The sequence below is a fragment of the Oncorhynchus gorbuscha genome, unplaced genomic scaffold (assembly GCF_021184085.1).
Source record: "Oncorhynchus gorbuscha isolate QuinsamMale2020 ecotype Even-year unplaced genomic scaffold, OgorEven_v1.0 Un_scaffold_14004, whole genome shotgun sequence".
NCBI classification, from domain to species: domain Eukaryota; kingdom Metazoa; phylum Chordata; class Actinopteri; order Salmoniformes; family Salmonidae; genus Oncorhynchus; species Oncorhynchus gorbuscha.
Genome location: NW_025756066.1, coordinates 1 through 6,995, shown reverse-complemented (window position 1 = coordinate 6,995; position 6,995 = coordinate 1). Strand labels below are relative to the sequence as shown.

The window sequence follows — 6,995 nt, the reverse complement described above, 5'->3', positions numbered from 1 at the left end:
GCGGGAGAGAAGGAGGGAGAGAAGAGAAGAGAGAAAAAAGCATGGGAACCAAGGATCTATCTATAATGTGAGAGTTGAGTCAACCAGAAGAGAAGGAAACAGAGGGAAATGAGAAATAAGAGGATTAACGAGGAAGTGATGTGTTTTGATACAACACTATAAGAGTTGTGATGAGAATGGGGTTGCCAGTGTATGAGGATGCCAGTGTATGAGGCTGCCAGTCAATAGGGTTGCCAGTCAATAGCGTTGCCAGTCAATGAGGTTGTCAGTCAATGGGGTTGCCAGTCAATGGTGTTGCCAGTCAATGGTGTTGCGAGTTAATAGGGTTGCTTGTACCTCCAATAAAGCCTTCTGCACCATCATCTGGCTGTACACTCTGGCACCCTCCTCTGGTGAAAACATACGCAGGTCCTCTTTACTCAGGGCGAAGAGCTCTCAGCACCAGTGAGTCTCCAGCAGTGTTACTGTCTGAATGGAGAGAGAGATAAGGAAACAGTAAGGTGGTCAGAAGTGTTACTGTCCTGAATGGAGAGAGATAAGGAACAGTATAAAAGGTCAAAGAAGCCACTGTCCTGAATGTGGAGAGAGAGATAATGGACAGTAAGCTGGTCGATGTGTTACTGTCCTGAATGGAGAGAAAGAGGACAGCAGAGTGCAGAATGTGTCCTGAATGGAGAGATAATGGACAGTAAGCTTGGTCTGATGTGTTACTGTCTGAATGGAGAGAGATAGGGCAGAGTAATGTGGTCAGAAGTGTTGCCTTGAATGGAGATGGAGAGAGATAGGGCAGAGTAATGTGGTCAAGAAGTGTTACTGTCCTGAATGGAGAGAGAGAGATAGAGGCAGAGTAATGTGGTCAGAAGTGTTACTGTCCTGAATGGAGAAGAGATAGGGCAGAGTAATGTGGTCAGAAGTGTTACTGTCATGAATAGAGAGAGAGAGAGGGGTGAGTAAGGTAATGTGGTCTTTATTATGGCCATGCTAGAAAGGATAGACGTGTGACAAGAAGTATCTGTATATCAAGTATACTGTAGTAGACTGAACTACGCTCCACTACACCCACTCACGGCTCAGTGAAGCCCTTCCCCTCTCAGCCAGCCCTCTACCTCCACAGGAGGGGAGTGGTAGTCAAGGGGGGCCGAGGTGTCTGTGGTGCGGGGGATCACTAGGGGACGGATGGAGCCCGCCCTGCCGTTGGCCAGCCGCTGGAGGAGCTCATCGTTCACCATAAAGCCTGTGTACAGGGGTCCCACACACATTTAATGTCAGTTAAGAATGTGCACACACTGTTACAAGCATGTTCTCACTTATAAACATGTATTCTATCACACACACACAACTACACACGCACGCGCACATGCACACACACACACACACACACACACATTGACTACACATTGACTACACATTGACTACACAGCTTTAGGGTTAGACATTACATTGACTACATTGACTTGGACTACACAGCTTTAGGGTTAGACATTACATTGACTACATTGTAGTCATTTAACCCATTTTACCAGAGGGATCTAGGTGGGTGGATGTTATCGGGAGGCTTAGCCACACATGATCTAGAACATTGCAGGTATAACAAACCACTAAACCTTTAGAAGTAGCCAGCCGGTCTGCAGTGTTATGAACAGAAAACACGGAGTGTCTGATAGTAGTGCTAGTGAATCCCAAATGGCACCCTATTTGACATAAGTGCAATCTTTCTGGTATTGAATTGTAAAAGAGTAGTGTGACTATATAGAGAATAGGATTAAAACAACCACCCATTCAGATTTAGTATTTCCTCCTCACCCCCTAGTTTGTCCCTTTTATTTAGGAATGCTGACAGCCTCATCAGTCAATCACCCTAACTTTCCAATCAGAGGCATTCTCTCCCACCTGTTGGTTGTAAGTCCCGCTCCAGGCAGTGAGTTGCAGTGATGGAAAGGTTGGCTCTTTTACTGACTCTGATCTTTCAGACTTCCGTTCAGTTAAAGAACAAATGTTTCGACTATCACTCTAGAGCAGATCTGCATGGAGGAATGAGCCAAAATACCAGCAACAGTGTGTGAAAACCTTGGTGAAGACTTACAGAAAACGTTTGACCTCTGTCATTGCCAACAAAGGGCATATAACAAAGTATTGAGGATAAACTTTTGTTATTGACCAAACACTTATTTTCCACCATCATTTACCAAATAAATTCATAAAAAAATCCTACAATGTGATTTTCAGGATTTTTCCCTAATTTTTGTCTGTCATAGTTAAAGTGTACCTATGATGAAAATTACAGGCCTCTCTCATCTTTTTAAGTGGGAGAACTTGCACAATTGGTGGCTGACTAAATACTTTTTTGCCCCACTGTATCCTTATTATAGTGGTTACTTTATGTCTGTAAGACAGTCATATATTAGTTACTTTATGTCTGTAAGACAGTCATATATTAGTTACTTTATGTCTGTAAGACAGTCATATATTAGTTACTTTATGTCTGTAAGACAGTCATATATTAGTTACTTTATGTCTATGAGTGTAACATTTCTCTTCTATCTCCTCCTCTGATGAAGAGGTAGAACAAGGACCGGACCAACATGCAGCGTGATGATGATTCATGATATTTTAATGAAGGAAAAACTATACATGCAGAAACTACAAAAATAATGAAATGAAATAATGAAAACCGAAACAGCCCTATCTGGTGCAAACACAAAGACAGGAACAATCACCCACGAAACACTCACAGAATATGGCTGCCTAAATATGGTTCCCAATCAGAGACAACGATAATCACCTGACTCTGATTGAGAACCGCCTCAGGCAGCCATAGACTACGTAGACACCCCACAAAACCCCTAAGACAAAAACACACCACAATAACCCATGTCACACCCTGGCCTGACCAAATAAAGAAAGAAAACACAAAATACTAAGACCAAGGCGTGACAATGAGACAGTCATATATTAGTTATAGTAGTTACTTTGTGTCTATAAGACAGACATATCTTTATTATAGTGGTTACTTTATGTCTATAAGACAGACATATCTTTATTATAGTAGTTACGTTATGTCTGTAAGAGTCATGTCTTTGTTACAGCAGTTACATTCTATGCAGAGTTAGTGTTATACTGTACAGCCACCTCACTACTGCAGCAGCTTATTAGTCATGTATAGCATGTTGAGTTGGGTTAGTGAGCTATGAAGAGCTAACATGGCTGTCATAGAATGTTGTAGTGTCATGTAAATGAAGAGTTAACATGGCTGTCATAGAATGTTGTATTGTCATGTAAATGAAGAGTTAACATGGCTGTCATAGAATGTTGTAGTGTCATGTAAATGAAAAGTTAACATGGCTGTCATAGAATGTTATAGTGTCATGTAAATGAAGAGTTAACATGGCTGTCATAGAATGTTATAGTGTCATGTAAATGAAGAGTTAACATGGCTGTCATAGAATGTTGTCGTGGTCCTGTGTAGCTCAGTTGGTAGAGCATGGCGCTTGTAACGCCAGGGTAGTGGGTTCGATCCCCGGGACCACCCATACGTAGAATGTATGCACACATGACTGTAAGTCGCTTTGGATAAAAGCGTCTGCTAAAGATGTGCCAGCTTGGTCAGAAGGGAGAATAATGTAGCTGGAGGTGGGTGGTGACACTGACCACACCAGACCACCAAACCACAGGCTTACCTTTGTCTCTGTCGCCCCCTGTCATGGAGGGGGACATGCTGTGAGGACGGCGGGGCACGGCGGGGAGGTTGGCCCCTTCTCGGCTGGAGGGGGTGTAGGAGAAGTGCCTTGCAGGGTCAGAGGGCACCTTCTGTCAAACAGAGACACGAACACACAGGGTAACTCAGATGAGTGGGTGAGTATGTGTCTATTAAGCCCAGTTCAGGTACAACAGCCGAGTGTGCTGACATGCTGTGTTTAGCCAAGCAGTGAGCTAGCTAACCAAGCAGACCACTAGCTAGCTAACCAAGCAGACCACTAGCTAGCTAACCAAGCAGACCACTAGCTAGTTAACCAAGCAGACCACGAGCTAGTTAACCAAGCAGACCACTAGCTAGCTAACCAAGCAGACCACTAGCTAGCTAACCAAGCAGACCACTAGCTAGTTAACCAAGCAGACCACTAGCTAGTTAACCAAGCAGACCACGAGCTAGCTTGCTGATATTTATCTGACAAGTCACAAAGTGTGTAATTTGTATTTTTAAAAATTTATTTAACCTTTATTTAACCAGGCAAGTCAGTTAAGAACAAATTCTTATTTTCAATGACGGCCTAGGAACAGTGGGTTAACTGCCTGTTCAGGGGCAGAACGACAGATTTGTACCTTGTCAGCTCAGGGATTTGAACTTGCAACCTTTCAGTTGCTAGTCCAATACTCTGACCACTAGGCTACGCTGCTTGTTTGCTACAACAAGTGGGGACTTTGTATCAAAGCTGTATCACATCATTGTAAAGAGGCACCGTTAGTGTGGAAACAGTGTCAACCGTGTGTGTGTGTGTGTGTGTGTGTGTGTGTGTGTGTGTGTGTGTGTGTGTGTGTGTGTGTGTGTGTGTGTGTGTGTGTGTGTGTGTGTGTGTGTGTGTGTGTGTGTGTGTGTGTGTGTGTGTGTGTGTGTGTGTGTGTGTGTCTGTCTGTCTGTCTGTCTGTCTGTCTGTCTGTCTGTCTGTCTGTCTGTCTGTCTGTCTGTCTGTCTGTCTGTCTGTCTGTCTGTCTGTCTGTCTGTCTGTCTGTCTGTCTGTCTGTCTGTCTGTCTGTCTGTCTGTCTGTCTGTCTGTCTGTCTGTCTGTCTGTCTGTCTGTCTGTCTGTCTGTCTGTCTGTCTGTCTGTCTGTCTGTCTGTCTGTCTGTCTGTCTGTCTGTCTGTCTGTCTGTCTGTCTGTCTGTGTGTGTGTGTGTGTGTGTGTGTGTGTGTGTGTGTGTGTGTGTGTGTGTGTGTGTGTGTGTGTGTGTGTGTGTGTGTGTGTGTGTGTGTGTGTGTGTGTGTGTGTGTGTCCATTACCTTGGACTGTCTGGACTGTCTGAGTGCCACTGGTCTGTCCCTATGGTTGTTGTTGAGGGCAGACAGAGGCTCCAGAATGTTGAAGGGAACAAACCCAATCTGGTCAAAGTTATTGCGGCACTTCCACCAACGATTTGGCGACTCAATCACCTAAAGGGAGAGGATTCGAATTAGGATTTGTATTTATAATATGTAATTGTGATTCACTTGTTGTTATAAATAATGTGTTCACTCTATGTGTTCATGGCCATGTCAGATATACTGAATCAAGGCAATAAAGCTCACAGAATGGAATTCATTTGTGAGAACTTTTTTAAGTAAGGAGGATAATTCAATACATGTGAACTTCTGTAAATTATAGTTGAGTGACACAAGTAGACCTTATAGGCTCTGGTCAAAGGAAGCGCACTATATATAGAGTAGGGTCTTGTTTAAGACTCAGACAGTATTTAACATGCGTTCACACATTATTATAGTGTTGTCATGTAGTACAAACATTCTAGAATAAAAACCTCCAGAGTTTCTCCCTGCAGCACGGAGAGTTCACTGCTGTTTCTGGCAACAAAGCCGTAGCTGCAGCTGAACATTCTCTCGCCCTCAGGTGGAAGTTCACTGCCATCTCTGGAGGAGAAACATATAGTCCTAGGGTCAATCTCAGTTGTAACAGACAGTCCTAGAGTCAATCTCAGTTGTATCAGCAGTCTAGGGTCAATCTCAGTTGTAACAGACAGTCCTGGGGTCAATCTCAGTTGTATCAGACAGTCCTAGGGTCAATCTCAGTTGTAACAGACAGTCCTGGGGTCAATCTCAGTTGTATCAGACAGTCCTAGGGTCAATCTCAGTTGTAACAGACAGTCCTGGGGTCAATCTCAGTTGTATCAGACAGTCCTAGGGTCAATCTCAGTTGTAACGAACAGTCCTGGGGTCAATCTCAGTTGTATCAGACAGTCCTAGGGTCAATCTCAGTTGTAACAGACAGTCCTGGGGTCAATCTCAGTTGTAACAGACAGTCTTGGGGTCAATCTCAGTTGTATCAGACAGTCCTGGGGTCAAAATCAGTTATCAGACAGTCCTAGGGTCAATCTCAGTTGTAACAGACAGTCCTGGGGTCAATCTCAGTTGTCAGACAGTCCTAGGGTCAATCTCAGTTGTCAGACAGTCCTAGGGTCAATCTCAATTGTATCAGACAGTCCTGGGGTCAATCTCAGTTGTCAGACAGTCGTAGGGTCAACTTCAGTTGTAACTGAGAGTCCTGGGGTCAATCTCAGTTGTAACAGACAGTCCTAGGGTCAATCTCAGTTGTCAGACAGTCCTAGGGTCAATCTCAGTTGTATCAGACAGTCCTGGGGTCAATCTCAGTTGTATCAGACAGTCCTAGGGTCAATCTCAGTTGTATCAGACAGTCCTGGGGTCAATCTCAGTTATCAGACAGTCCTAGGGTCAATCTCAGTTGTAACAGACAGTCCTGGGGTCAATCTCAGTTGTCAGACAGTCCTAGGGTCAATCTCAGTTGTCAGACAGTCCTAGGGTCAATCTCAATTGTATCAGACAGTCCTGGGGTCAATCTCAGTTGTCAGACAGTCGTAGGGTCAACTTCAGTTGTAACTGAGAGTCCTGGGGTCAATCTCAGTTGTAACAGACAGTCCTAGGGTCAATCTCAGTTGTCAGACAGTCCTAGGGTCAATCTCAGTTGTATCAGACAGTCCTGGGGTCAATCTCAGTTGTATCAGACAGTCCTAGGGTCAATCTCAGTTGTATCAGACAGTCCTGGGGTCAATCTCAGTTGTCAGACAGTCCTAGGGTCAATCTCAGTTGTATCTTGTTACCTGTCATCTAACTGTCTGATCAGTATATGTTACCTGTCATCTAACTGTCTGATCAGTTTGTGTTACCTGTCATCTAACTGTGTGATCAGTTTGTGTTACCTGTCATCTAACTGTGTGATCCGTTTGTGTTACCTGTCATCTAACTGTGTGATCAGTTTGTGTTACCTGTCATTT

General features: G+C 44.0%; 1 long non-coding RNA gene across 1 annotated transcript; it reads right to left on the bottom strand.

The window, feature by feature from the left end:
* Positions 1-1,090: 1,090 nt before the first annotated feature.
* LOC124030694 lies at positions 1,091-5,010 on the bottom strand. Its single transcript, XR_006838014.1, has 3 exons — positions 4,996-5,010; positions 3,678-3,807; positions 1,091-1,234 (listed from the first exon to the last, which is right to left on the bottom strand). It is a non-coding gene; the product is annotated as an uncharacterized LOC124030694 (long non-coding RNA).
* Positions 5,011-6,995: the final 1,985 nt, after the last annotated feature.